This window comes from Neolamprologus brichardi, chromosome 8, assembly GCF_056152115.1.
Source record: "Neolamprologus brichardi isolate AB-2024 chromosome 8, ASM5615211v1, whole genome shotgun sequence".
Lineage (NCBI taxonomy): Eukaryota > Metazoa > Chordata > Actinopteri > Cichliformes > Cichlidae > Neolamprologus > Neolamprologus brichardi.
Window position 1 is genome coordinate 16,483,349 of NC_142111.1, and position 13,778 is coordinate 16,497,126.

General features: G+C 41.5%; 1 protein-coding gene across 1 annotated transcript in view; it reads right to left on the reverse strand.

Annotated features, from left to right (window-relative positions):
- The window catches only part of LOC102780220 (zinc finger MIZ domain-containing protein 1-like), a 110,316-nt gene extending 103,150 nt beyond the window's left edge, over nucleotides 1-7,166 (reverse strand). The window contains exon 1 of the mRNA XM_087844707.1: nucleotides 6,968-7,166. The gene's annotated coding sequence lies outside the window, so the exon portion shown is untranslated. The remainder of the gene's footprint in view (nucleotides 1-6,967) is intronic.
- Nucleotides 7,167-13,778: the final 6,612 nt, after the last annotated feature.

Consider the following 13,778-nt stretch of genomic DNA (forward strand, 5'->3'; position numbering starts at 1 on the left):
TCAGTAAAGACTTTGTTTGAGCAGGGAGGAGAAAATAAAGTATGATTGGGTCACAAAAGAAACAAAAATCATTATGGATTAAAAACGCAGCGAGAGAATTGTGGCTCCGGTAAACAGATGCTTAAAGGATTATTCAATTAAACAGTTGATCAGCAGCTGTAAAGAGCTTCTGTAGTGTGATGACTTTTTCTGTTTTTCTATAATTGAAAACTGAATGTGTTTTGGTTTTGGACTGTTGGTTGCACAAAGCAAGCAATCTGAAGATGTCACCTTGGACCTCGGCAGTTTGTGCAAGCTGTTTTTTTCTATTTGTGCCAATTTTAAAGATTCAAACGTTAAATTATCAAGAAGAAAAAAACGATAAATGAATAAATAAATCAGCTTTTGAGTCTTTGGTGAGATGGGTTTGCAAACAGGGCAAAAAAAGGACTTAAATAGGAGCAAAGAGAAGATCAACATTTTTTTATTATTAATTTATTTTCTTGACAAAAACTGCACAAATATAAAAAATCCTCAGTTACTCAGAGTACACATCTGGCTATAACTGCTGTGATCTGCCATGTTCAGATTTTATGAAGGCTGCTGATGGTTTTGCACTGCTTCTCTGTGTGTGCACATGTGTTTTTGTTACCTTGTCATGCTTATAAATTTGGGGTCTTGTCTGGCTAATTTGTGATAATGCTATTGAAGTCAAGTTCTACCTGTTCATCTGTAATAATATATCCAGTATCTTGTATATTTTGAAGCAAGGGCAGGATTTTCATACATGCTAATTTTACAAAGTTAACCTCACAGTGAGTACACAAGTGCTCTTAACATGCACAGCAGGCAAAAGGCTTGCAAAGATTTATGTGTCTATTCTTGTCTCGGTGCTTTAAATGAAGTGGAAAAGCATGCATTATAACCCACCAATCAAAATATATTAATGCAAATTTTATATTTAAGACAGTCTGTTGTTGGGTTGTTGTCTTATGCCAGCATCAATCAGATTTAATCAAACTGCACACAAGCAGTACCGACGATGACAATTTAGAAGCGTGAAACTTTCACAAATACTCAAAGATCCCATGAGAATAAAAGCCATGGAGCCCTATGTACTTTGGGTCACCTGCACGCTTTGCCGCAGTGACTATGCAAAGGAGAACAGGTGAAATGCAAAACAACACTTAAGCAGAACGCGTCTTTTGTGTCAACATACGGCAACAGATGAATGAGAGATGGGGCAACATGTCAGGGATTTTATCTACTTATGTTTTACATCTCGATAGCAAACTTGAAAAGATCTGACATTTGTGTTTGGGAAGGGAGGGGGCGTGGGGGTGGGGGTGCTTGGGAAAGAGATTACCCTCAGACCTTTTCTTTGAGCGCAGGAGAGAATGGGGGAAGGACGTTCCCTGTGTATTAGTAAATCCCAGTTAATTTTCCCTGTCACAGAACAATAAGATATGGACCCCCGTGGGCTCTGTTGAATGTAATTCCACCACTTGCTCAGAATCACCTTCATTACTCATCAGAGATGTAGATCTCTCTGTCTCCCCGAAAAAAGAAAAAAAAAAATCCTCTGGAGCGCACACTAGACACTGATGCTTCAGCAGAGCCCTCTCGGGAGCCTTCCCGGTGCCCATTTCTTGATAGTGAGATTACACCTCTTGAGACATTTTCAAATTTTGAGAGCTAGTTTCTCGGTCTTTGCTCACATTTAAGAGGGGAACATGCCTGCTATGCAACACTATCACATGTTGGAAGATTTGACGGGATCCTCGGTTGGACCTTGTTTAAATTTATAAAGGCTGAGACTTTGTAGAAACCGGATGTTTTCCAAGATCCAGAGCCTTTCATTTACACTTAACACTGCGACGATGCACTGTCATCATCCACGTCTGTTTTTCACAGCATGTCACATTTAACATGCATGAGCCTACGACTGGTGGGGACCCCACAAAGCTCCAATTACATCCAGCATGGGTTAAGACTCGCAGATTGTATTCATTTTTTTTTCTTTTGCTTTTTGCACAGCTACTTTTCAGTTTGTGCTCTAATTTGTCCACTGAAATTCTAAAACCCTGCTGACAACAACAAACATGCAAACAAAGAATTAGTAGATTTTAATTGCACTTTAATTATGAGCAATAAAAGGAAGGAATTGTTTTCATAATCAATTAACCGTTATAATGCTGGGAATTCTTAGAAAAAGATTTGACTGACATCTTTAAGGAGATTGTTTTGTCCATTTGGTTGTCTGAATATTTAATTTGCTCTGCAGAAAGTATTTGTATAACTTTTAACAAAAATAAATAAGCAGAAAATCAGTTAATCAATTAACCCTTTCATCTGTTTTAGATTTAAAAAATGTGTTTTAATTTCACATTTGCTTCCCATGCCTACCAACAAGCACAAACAACTAAACAAAACTTGAATGTAATCTATATTTTTAATGACCTTCTATGAAGCTAAACCTGCTGTCTTTAAACCTATTAATCAGACGGTGTGTGTCTTCTGTTCTGGCAAACTTCCCCTCCAGCATGGCTGCAGCTGTAAGAGGAGGCAGGCCTATTGTTCAGACTAACAAGGGGCACAGAGGTCACATGCATTTTCACAAGAGCTTTGCCAGAGGGGTTGGGGAAGCAAGCAGCACACTGGTCTGTTTGGTATGGATCTACACTAAAGCTTTTTCTATAAAGTCACATCGTTCCGAGTCTATTATAAAAGGGGATAGATTAGATTAGGTGAGATTATGTAGAGGGGCTCTTTAAAAAGAGCAAAAATAACACACTCAGTACTTAGCAGGCAAGTCAACAGTGGGATTAAGCCCAAAGAGCATGCTGAAATCCAATGCTAATATGCACAATGGTCATCCTTCCACCGGCTCAACATTTGAATGCTCTCAAACGTGGCGACTTTGGATTTCTCAAGCGATGTTAATAGTTGCAGCGGCAACTGAAAATCAGACTCGGGCTGTGTTATCGCTTTCTGCCGTAACACTGAAATTTCACAAATCTAAAAAATCCAAAGAGCTATTTATTTTGCCTCTCCTGCATCAAACTGTCATCTCTGTCTTCCCTCCTGTCAAGCCATCTCTCGCTCTCTCTCGGTGTGAGTACAGTTTGTACAATAACAACTCCTATCACCAATGCAACCGAAAATATGCACAAAGTGGTTGCACACGCTAACATGATTAAATGATGTGTGGTCTGGCGTCACTCCCAGCACCTCTCCCATCCCTCGCTATGCTCTGTATCTCCCTCCTGCACAAAGCAAGTACGCACACACACACACACACACACACACACACACATACAGATTCCCTTTCCCTGAGCTGTGTTTTGAAAATAGAAGCTTCATATTAACAGTCAACAGTCAAGCTGACAGGTACAGTCAGAGCATTCTATCCACCATAAAACCCCTCAGTGAATATCTGCGCGGTACACATGTTACTGCAGCTCCGTGTCACAGAGGTGGAGCGTCGCGAATCATCACATACACACGAGGAATGCAGAATAACATATGGAAGAAGAATACGCTGGTATGATGTAGAGCAAATGGTTATTTTGTTATTCAGATCAGCTGCATTCAGTTCCCTTTACCGAAACAGTACAAGATGTGTAAAAAAAGATACTATAGCTAAAATGTGTTTTCTGTGTTGTAGCTGGCTAAGCTGGAAGTCAGTTTCAAGCCTTTATGCTGCCCTGTGATTAATGTGTCTCAACCTGAGGGTCAGGATCCTTTAATGAGACTCCAATCTGAAGCATCGTGTCTTACATAGACTATTTTGTTTATTTTGATCGATTATTTATCAACAACCAACCAGTTGCTCCCTCCCCAAGTCTGTTTTTGCTGTGTGTTGAAAAAGGACATTCTTTTTCCCCACTCTCACCATGCGATTGCTACAGCAGATCCCTGAAGTTCTTAACAACTTCCCATACAGTTAATTCTGTTTATTTTAAGTGAGAAAATGGATTTCTTCCTCACCACATTCACTGATCATACTAAGTAATCGTAAAATGAATTTAAATGAAACTGTCTTAAGTTAGAGGTCACCGTATGTGAAATGTTACCTGTTGAACAGATTAACAGGGTGCAGCGTTTTTGGCGCTTCCACTTAGTCACAATAAGCCGAGAGGACCAATAAGGGCTTCATTTGTAACAATGTGTTGCTTTTCATCAGTTTTGTATGTAAAATTTATATCTGCAGAGGACTCGAAGTAGCTTGAGTAATGCATTTAGTTACTTTCCAGCACGAGTTACAATCTCAAAGTCACAGCAACACTGCACAAGGTTGTAATTACTCACAACTAACATAACAGGACTATTAAGCGCTGTTTGACACAAAGGTAAACCTCATGATTAAACTGCTATATCTACCTAGTGACATACTTCCTACCCCTCGACTCTCCTTACCATTTGAAAATAGCCATACCAGCAGGGTGATTCATCCCAAGAGTTTATTCTCTTGAGTAAAGACAACACAAAAAGGACCTTGAGCGAAACCTACACAAGCCTCCCACAGGCTCTGACCGCGGAGGAAGAGCTTTCGGTTGCTTACTCGTTCACCTTTTTCCTGTTAGAGTGCTTCAGAGAGCTTGCCATAGACAGGAGTCGCTCACTGCAAGTGGAATTCCCAAGCTGAATCAATAACATTATGATATTACACACAAGCTAACAGGCCTATTTACCAGCTATTTAAGTACATACTGTTGGTAAAAAGAGGCTTAGACTGCAAACCTTTGGGACTGTTTTTCTTTTACTGTTGTATTACAGATCAAAGTGGTCATATTTCCTTTCTGAAAACAGCATTTATTCCTAATGTTTTTGGGTGTATTTCTGTGTCACGCGTCATGTGTCATGCGTTGGATTTCTTTCAGACGAAAGAAGCATATGATACACAGGATTGTAGTAAGTGAGCTCAGCTAGTTAAGACACACCAGCTCTCGGTCTTCTCACAGGCTGACCAGCAGTGCTGCTGGAGGTAATGAGGCCTCTTGTGTGTCCTCTCTGATCTGAGAGTTGAATAATTTCCCATGTGGCACAGTCATTTCCAGCTTCCGCCTTTACTCTCAGCCCGTCGGGCGGGTGGGACAGCAAGAGCAGAACCCTCCACCCTGCGCTGACAACGTGTTGCCATTGTCAGCCTTACGGTGCCACATGCAAACCTAAGCCAGCCTGGAGTCTGGACAAAAAGAAAAGATTTGCTAAAGTGTGTAGAAGATGCTTTATGTATGATTTAATTAAAAATATATATATATTTAGCTTCTCTTTATTTTTAGATTTTGTTCACTAATACGTGTATCTGCAGAAACTTGTCCTTTTCACGACTTTAGTTTGTTGTGTCGACAGTTTCCATTGGTCAGCAAGAAGCTGAGAGTTAATAAATGGTCTACTTCAGCACTCAGACACACGTGCTGGGTTGCAGATCTCTGTTTCAATGTGTCTTTTGTTTGACGGCTGGTGTTTCAACATCCTCAACTTGAATAGAAGAAGGTCAGCCTGGTGGGGTCTGTGGTTATTCAGGAGCCCAACCTGGGGCCCCACAGAGGTGGGGTGATGGGGAAGGAGGGGACAGGACCTCCTCTGTCTGACAACACCAAAACTGTTCCAATAATTGAAAGTTTTAATTTTCCCAAATACAGGCACTCATTCAGCGTTTATGTGCCATCAAGTGCTTGTGAATCAGCCAATGATAGCCTCCTTCTTTGACATCATCTCAAATCTTTCATTCAGCCGTTATCTCAAATTCCGAAAACAGCAAAGTGATGAAACTCAACAAGACCCTTGAATTACATGGCAAAAATGTAAACAAGCAAGCGAGGCTGCTTAATAACTGCAGTCCCCACTGAGGTTTTTCATGACCCCCATATGTGGCTCGGTGCAAAACACTCTGCTCGCAGGACAAACTTGGATGCTGCAGCAGCTAAAAGTAGATATGAGCCGAATGAACTTTTCAACAGCATAACACAAAAGCAGGAAGAGCTCTCCTGTGCATCTTAATAGGGGGACGAGAAACATCTGCATAGATATGTCTGCTTGCTTGATGCTCCAAAACTTGCATTTTGTAACAGAAAAGAAAATTACAGATGACAGAAACTCTCACTCGCTCTCCTCTCTCTCTCTCTCAGTCACAATGGTTAGGAAGTAGAACAGGAGCAGAGTCAAGCTTACTTTTTTTCCACTTGGCCATGCTTTTTTGCTTCCTGGACAGATGTACTGCAAGTGAAAGGCAACCTAGTTCTAAATGAGAGAGCCCCCCCTCCCTCCAACCCCAACTGGTTCCATATATTCAGACAGCTGGAATTTTGGGAGTCAACTTGTTAAACCTCTATGAAGCGCTAATGACCTACAGCAACAAGATAACTGCAGGCTGTCACAGACATGCTTGCTTTTTCCCCCATTATCATTTAATAGTATACATGTGCTGTTGCTATCAAAGTTTTAAAAAATTATGATTTTATGTGACATTCATTGAAAAATCCCGAACAGTGCTGTGACCGTTATTACCACGTCCAGTTATTCTACAGCTCGCACGCATCACCCAAAAACCCATTTTAGACAGACCATGTGCTTTGTGCGCATCAAGAAGCTGAAGGTAAAGCAAACCTCACATCAAGAAATTACGCACACACGCGCACCCAGACACGGTTCATTCTGTGAGCGAGATCCATACAGCCTGCTACAGTGTAGCCTCCAAGCCCCAGCGCGTTGGAGATCAACGCGGCATCTGTTACTAACGAAATGCACAACCTGCTTATTAACAGCCCGCCGGTTCAGTCCCGACGCCACGAAGCGGCGTGATAGTAAATAAAAAGCTGCGGTTTATTATTACAGGCTCCGACGTGCCGCTCGGTGCCAGTTCAAGTGGTCACTCTATTGTTGAGAAACAATCTGAGCCAAAGTGGAAACAAAACCTTTTCCGAGACAAGAGCCTCGCAGCGCGACACCGGGAACAAGCAACGTTAAGTTTGCAGCTACTCACCGGGTTATCAAGCGCAGAAAGTCCTCGGTAATTTTCGACTCTTGCTTTTTTTAAATATCTTCCCCCCTCGCGGCCACTGAGAATGGGCTCGGCGTCAGTGGGTGAGTAACTGAATAGACTCGGAGAGAGCACAGTAAGTTGAAGTGTCAAATTACATTGGCTATTCTATTACCAAAGGGACCCATGCTCGGTGGCTGCTGACAAAATGTGTCGCGGATTATACACGCGGAGAAGCCATCAGGAGAGAGCCGGGAGCGGAGTCGGACTGTCGCTCAGCACAGCGGCCATATGGTATCTGGATGTGCTGGAGCGACCCGCTCTGATTGTGGCTCTGGTCTACCGCATTGTGTAGTTATGATTTGGGGATGTTTAAACAGGAAGGTAGATTTAGATTAAATAATGAGGCTGTTAAAGCGTCATTGCTGGGTATTTTAGTTTGCATTTCGATGCTGATTTAACAAATGCTATTTATGACAGTTTCTAAGGAAATATTAACTCTAATGGCCTCTAATAAATTAGGTTTAGACTGATCAGAATAGACGAAAATATATGTTTTTAAACATGACAGCAACTACTTCCGCAAGTACTTGGCCACTGATGCTAATAATAATAATAATAATAATAATAATAATAATAATAATAATAACAGTGGCAGTGAAATAAATAAAATAACCATGCAAGGACAATAATAATTCCCTCTGTAGCATAATCTGTCAGTTTATCAGGTGCATTATTATAAGATAAACATCTAAACATAATTAATAATGGGTTTAGTGCCAATTTAATGATCTAATAAACAGCAGTAAGAGCGTGCACGGTTTACGACGAGCGCATTCGCGCACACGCGCGCTGTCACGCAGCGATCCTTTCCGGCGCTGACGCCACCCTCCATGTTTTGCAGGTCGCCGCTCTCTGATGGAAAGCTCTGAATAACAAAGACATGTTTGAGAGCAGCAGCGGCATCAGCAGCAGCAGCAGGCTGGGCTGAGAGCTGACGTCAAGGAGCCATGACTGTGCCAAGCAGCATCCAGACTCCCGGCCACCACACACGCAAACAAACACACACTGACCTGCTGCTCCTCACTGTGGCCTGTTTGGAAGCAGCCATGTCAAAAGTTAGAAATACAGCGCCCTGCTTGCTGTGAGTGACTCTTCACCTGCGATCATGGTCAGACACGAGTTTTCTTAAGATCGCACTTGTATTATAATTACAAGTCATCACACAACAGAAAGGCAACATTTCATCTATCTGGACAGTCTGTCTACCCCAGCTGTCTAAGTTAGAGGGAGGGATGGGCGTAACAATAGGCGCCATGTGTCCTGCTAAAAGGTGACAGGAAGCATTGATTTCAGTCTGTCCCAAGCTTGTAAGCCAACTGTGAATTAGCCAGGGATGAATACATCCCTTTAAGGGAGATCGTAGACAGCTGATTAGCAGCAGTTACTTCAGGAAACAGGATCAAAGTTTTGATTGCAGGATAACAAAGCTCCATCAATTTTACTGAGATGTTAATTGCAATAAAGCCCTCTAGTGTTCAATGCGTGATTGTTGCAAGGTGCACAATAAACAGCAAAGATCTTTAATATACAAAAAGCAACTTTATTAAATGATTGTGTGTAACAAACAACTGTTTGGCAAGCAGACAAAAAGCAAAGCAAATCACTAGCAGTTTGGTTTGATTAAAGCCAGCCCAGCCAGATAATGGTTTTTAAGCTATTTTAGTGCTCAGCTGTTATATTCTTTTATACTTGTTGACTTCTAATCATCAAAATGCTACTTTTTGAAAATCCAAAATGGGATTTGAAAATGTTCTAATACTTTAGATCATTATTTTCAGGTAATATCCAGTGCATTTTGGAGCCTCCCTGCTGAATTCTTAAATTGCTACCTTTTAATGAGGCTAATTCTGTTAAGCGAGTCACACCCAGCTGAAAGAACTACAAGTATGCAGTGATTACCTTTTTTTCAAGCACGTGAGCTACCAAATTCAGCAGATTTATGCTCCATCAAAATGTGGAGCGTGATTCACATTTCACCCTGAATTTCTGACTTCATTATTTATAATTCTCAGTAGTTTTGTAGATTAATATTTGGCTATCATAATATTAAATCTTTACTCTGGTAAATGATTGGGATTTTTTAAAAGGAATCGACCACACAGACCTGTGATCTCAATGTTGTAACACCTCCCGAGAGATGGTCCGACGAACGCCGGTGCAAGACAGAAGCATTGATCCAATTAGAGGGGAATTTTCCTCATCACAACTGGTTCAAGGAGACCTAGTCAAGCACGGTCTGTCTGCAAATGCTTATAAAATCATATGCAAAGTGATGCTCAGTGGTGCAGCATCATCTGGCTTGAGTGCAGACTCTGTGTGACATCAGATTTACTCGATATGCTTTACTGGCAGGGGCGTGCTGGTCCAGCAGTTAACAGTGTCACACCACAGCGAGACACACACAGGTTTGATTGCTGGATTTTTCTGAATGAAGCTTCTGTATCCCATTGTGTTGGCTCTGGTTTCATTCTCTTGTCAGCGGTGTATAAAGCTTGTGTTGCTCAGGGAGGCACTAAGGACAGCAGAAGTGGAGATCATGTAAAATTTTGCTGAGTTAAATATACATGAATCAACATTTTTATACCAACCATAAAAATACATCAGTCTATCTATCTATCTATCTATCTATCTATCTATTAGGGGTGCAACGATACTCGTATCGATATTGAACCATTCGATACAGTGCTTTCGGTTCGGTACGCATATGTATCGAACAATACAAAATTTTTAATTTATTTTATCAACTTTCCTTCTGACGGTGCTGTGTCTGTGTTGAGCACTCAGTGGATCTGCGCTCGACAGTGCAGCCTAGGCGGAGTAGTCGAATGCAGATTCACTGAGCGCAGGGCAAGCTAGGGAGACAGAAGTTAAGCTCTCCTTGCAACATGGCAAATTGAACCTCCCCCACCCTCATTCAGATCTGGCGTTTGGAACTATTTTGGTTTTCATGTGACGTATGACCCTGAAGGTAAGCACGTCATGGACTAAAGTAAAACAGTATGTTGGATGTGCCAGCAATGCTCACTTACATGGGTGGGAGCTAGTGTGTTAGCGCAGTTAGCTCGTTAACGTGTTGGCCGTCCAGCCCCATGCACGGGGTGATCCGCGGTAGCTCGTTAACGGAGATTTGCCGTGTTGTGGCATTAACGTCATTTCAACGAGATTTACGCTGACAGCGGGAACACAACGAATATGACTGCACATTTACGCCGACATCATCCTAGTGCAAAGACAAGTGGAAGCAGACAAAAACAACAAGCACACATGCTACAAACTTTACCCGAGTCATTTAGACAGCCGTTAGCACATGATTCTCCTTATGGGGACCTGATATGTTTAATATGCTGCTGAGAATATACCCCAGAAGAAGGGTATAGTATAGCTTTTATTTTGGAAAGAGCCATTTCTCTGTAATAAACTCTCTTTTCCAAAGATGAGTGATTCCTCAATCAGATACAGGGCTCGCAAAATCGCTAGCCCCGGGACGTCGGGCTAGCGATTTTTCCAGTCGGGCTACCAAAATCTATCTCTGCCCTGCCCGTCGGCCTATCGTAGGAAGGAAAAATATATGTCAATGCTTTTGCATTCTTTCGGAAATGTAGCTGGGTAATTATGTCATTGGCATCAGTGAGCCACTGTCAATATGTGACATATTGAAATCGCGTTTGAATTTGCGCTTGTTTTTTGCGCTTGTTTTTTGCTTTCACTTTGCAATCGCGCAAACTGTGTATAGAGCGACAGTACTGATTGGTGAGTGATGATAATTTGTGCACCAATTCCTCTGACATCGTCTTATCAATCGTTAGCTTACTATGCAAACATGACAAGTGAAATCTCCTGCAGCAAGCTTAAACATGTGAGAGGTTGATCGCGCAGAGAATCGCTGAGCATTATGTGAGTGCGTGTGTAAAAGCAGCAGGATATATATTTTAGTTCTGCTGAGCCAAATAAGACAGGTCAGGGTGAAGAAGTGACAGCCAAAGAAAAGCTTACCACAAAACGGAAAAATTATGACAAATCAGACTATAAGGCAAAAAGAAAGTGCAGCTTTATGGTTTCATGGACAAACGAATTTCTTTGGCTGCAATTTGACAAGCTATATAACCAGGGGTGCACATAAGTGGTCCGCAGGTGCGCATTCGCTGTCAAAATAAAAAACGCGCACAAGATAAGAATTTGCAACGAGTGTTTGCATACATAAGATTTTCAGGAGGAGGACAGACAATTGTTTAGAACTCTTAAAGATGTCGAAGAAGCTCCTTTAAGCAATTACTGTGATGTTCCTCCACCTCCAAAGAAATGTCAGAAGGAGTCCGAACCACAAAAGAAGCGCGTATTCTCGGAAAAGTGGTTGCAGGAGGTGAGCTGGCTTTAAACAAATGATGAACGCACAGAGATGTGGTGCAGAATGTGCCGTGAAAATTTAATAAATGACAAATTAAAAAGGCATGAACATTTTTTTTGTATCGAAAAAATATCGAACCGTGACACCAAAGTATCGAACCGAACCGAACCGTGAATTTTGTGTATCGTTGCACTCCTACTATCTATCTATCTATCTATCTTAAAAAGAACACCATGCCAACAGTCAAACATGGTGATAGTAGTGTGATGATTCTGGAGCTCCATTGCTGCTTCGGGACCTGGACAAATTGTCATAATTGGTGGAATAATGAATTTTGTTCTCTACCAGAAAGTCCTGAAGGAGAATGCCTGGGCATTAGCTCGTGCCCTGAAGAGCACAGACAATAATCTGAATGATACCAGCAAGTCCATCAGCAAGTCCTAATGACTCAAAAAACAAAACAAAATGAGGGTTTGGGAGTGGCCTAGTCAAAGCCCGGACTTAAATCTGATTTAGATTCTTTGGCATGACCTTAAACAATCAGTTCTTGCTGGAAAACGTCAGTGTGGTTGAATTAAATCAATTCTCCACAACTTTTTCATTTAAAGCCAGGTAAGTTTTGGCAGTTTTTTTTCTCTTAAATGAATGAAATCATCATTGAAAAATTGCATTTTGCATTTACTCCACTGATTCTTCATCTAATACTAAATACTAAATATATCTTAGCTATATCTTAGCTTAATTACATATATCTGTACATTTCTGTTGGTTAGTCTGTGTCAGGAAATGTCTCATGCAAATCATATTCTCACATGATGAATTTTCAACATGTTTTTAAATAAATGAGTTGTTGTCAATGAAATATATAAAAATATTCAAAATATTTCAAATGCATGAATTCATAGAGCTGCATAATGTTCATGCTGAACCTGTCTGCAAACTGTCACAATTGTAGTGAAATAACTTGTTAATATTGGGGAAAATATTGTCGCCTTGGTAAATAATGTCAACAGTGGTGACAACAGACGGGCTTGTCTCACATTTGTAATACGAACACACTGTGTTTTTTTCCAGTGTTGTCACCGCAGTCGAGCGCCGATCACACACAGGGTTTTGCATACAAACAAATGGTTTTGGAGGCAAGAGAAATTTGATTTTGTTTGTTTGAATTTCATTTTTTTTTTCATGTAAAATTTTATTTGAGCCATTATTTGTCAGAGAAAGACTCGAGTCATGTCATATGGCTGCCATAAAGATAGCTAAATGACTGATAGGTGGAGGAAAATCCTGCCATATTTTAATTTAACTTTAAAAAGCTAGATAAATTTTAAAGACCTGATTTAAATGGCTTAAATATTTTTTAATTTCCCCACTGACATCTTTTTTTATGAACCTTCTAGGTAAGACGTATATGCTGCTGAACCTTTCAAATGAAGTACAAAACACGTTGCTGATGTTGGACTCCTCCACGTCCTGCTGCTCCTTACATAAAAACAGTACAATATGATCTTTGAAAGCGTGGGCAGGGAGATGTCTGTGTTCTCATTTACAGTTCCCACCTGGTTTATGAATGAACAACCACCGGGCTCCAGAGACCAGCCCACATCCTCCGCAACAGACCAACCACTGGCTGTCTTCCAGTCAAAATGTGCTCTCAGTGCACACTTTACTCCACTGTGGACCATGAGCTTGTGCTGCTCAGCGGTATGTCCGAAAATATGGAGAGAAAGGATAGCCTTGGAATCATACAAACGCTAGTGTTCGACAACTGTTCCTGCATATTTCATGTCGCTTCCTTTAGATCATCTTAAAAATGACTGCTGTGGATGACAGATTCGCTACTTTGATATTTCTGAGCCCTTATCATAGGCATCCTCGTGTGTGTTACTGGGGTTCTTTGGGGCTCTGTGTGACCTGATGACAGCACTGCAGACTGTTAAACTGTAGAGTCTGCTCAACAAATAGGAATGCAAAGGATGGAAGGAAACAGCAGGGCAATTAGGAGCGAGAGGACATGGCTCTGCAAACAGAGGAGACAATTGCACTCGATTTGACAAAAAGGCATGAGGGAAATGTGTTAAACCCCATTGATTCTCATTACAACAGGAGAGGCAGACAGGAAGAGAAGAGACATACCTAGACAGGTTGTGGTGAAGCCTCCTGACAATTTCCTCCCCTCATTTTTTCCCTTAGACTTTTTTTGAGCAGCACCAGCAGAAAGCTGGCTGCTGGCACCCCATGCTGCTCTGCTTTGGGGGAGCAGAGGGCCAATCAATGTGTGCTCACAAAGGGGGAAGAGTATTCAGAAAGCCAACTGTTCCCCCAGGCCATGGGCAATGAAGAAGTGGGATAGACAGAGGCAGACAGTGCAGGCAAGGGGGTTGACAACATGTTTCCTTTGCTACT